The sequence below is a fragment of the Haliotis rufescens genome, unplaced genomic scaffold (genome assembly GCF_023055435.1).
Source record: "Haliotis rufescens isolate VD_foot unplaced genomic scaffold, xgHalRufe1.0.p SCAF_10, whole genome shotgun sequence".
Lineage (NCBI taxonomy): Eukaryota > Metazoa > Mollusca > Gastropoda > Lepetellida > Haliotidae > Haliotis > Haliotis rufescens.
This window is the reverse complement of record NW_025963780.1, coordinates 28,313,637-28,315,032: the sequence shown is the minus strand read 5'-3', so window position 1 is coordinate 28,315,032 and position 1,396 is coordinate 28,313,637.

The window sequence follows — 1,396 nt, the reverse complement described above, 5'->3', positions numbered from 1 at the left end:
CAGAGTCGTGAAATGAAATGGCGCGACAAACAGCCGCTTGGAGAAAAAAACCAAGTTCAAACTGACACCTTTCGTCAACAACGACGCCGACATGTAGTACAAGACAGGGTTTACATCGATCTCCGAGAATCAGTTTCAAGTCGAAACTTTCCGCCAATAGGTGAGTGAGTGAGTGAGTTAAGATTTATCGTCACATCGGCAATATTTCAGCCATATATTGACGAGATCAATTTATACATAAAAATAAAGACATTTTGACGGAAAAAAAAACTGTCAACAAAGGACAGTAAAACAAACTAGGCTATCACAGATATGACTATAAAACTAGCATGGAACAGTTATTGTTACCATAAAAAGATGTAACAATACACAATACATGATAAAAATGGGCTATTGATCGCCAGCCACTGAAGGTAGATCACCACACTGGGGACCATGGGGACTTACAGTACTTTTGCTATCTGGGCCCTAGCAGGATTTAAATCGCCAATGGAAAGTTGTATAATATTCAAGAGCGTATCCAGCATATATAAAAGGCAGGGGTAGACATATCAAAATCCCCTCTTAGGTAATTTTACTGCCTACAATATATTACATTTGGTTTTCCAAGGGGAGGGTGGTGGGGGGCCGGACTCCTAATGACTCTCCAATGAGTTTGAATAATAAATCAATGCGACAAAACCCTTTCAATATTCATAAGAAATCTGCAAAATTATATACGATTCCGATTTTGGCACGAACATATGGTTATGAATCACTATGAAATAGTGATTATACCAGGTGTTCGCGAAAAGGTGAGCATACCCTGCCCCACGGTGCCACCCGTCACAAACACATGCAAAGGCAAGTCAATTGTTTACCTGAAAAAAAAACACACGGGGGAAAACATGGTACAGGCAAAGTATGGAATTCCATCGGACAGCACTTTTGTCACTGATACGTCAAATTTGGAAATATAGTCCACATGTCTGCCATAAAACCTTTTGAGGTCGTGAATGCTGTAACCTTGATAAAACAATATTTGCTGAAATCATTTGGCGAGGGTATCGTTTTTTTAAAAGGAATATCCTAAATATCAGGATGGTTTTACAAGGTGCTCTAAATATCACTCTCTACGAATGAAAAGTGATTAAAGATGTGTCAAATATATACTAAGATAAATTCATAGATTGCTGTAGACTGTCTATCGATACTACAATAGTTTGGATGTGTATTTCACTAGGATAGGTAATAGCGAGGACATTCGTGAACGATCATGCAGTCAAACTCTCTGAGGTTCCTCAATGTATACTAAACCGCTGAGTTCAAGATTAAAGGGTCAGAAAGAACGCTTCTGTTTGTATTCGTGCTGGGGAATTCCCAGGGGTTTCCCCGGAAATTTGGAAGTTGTCCGTCA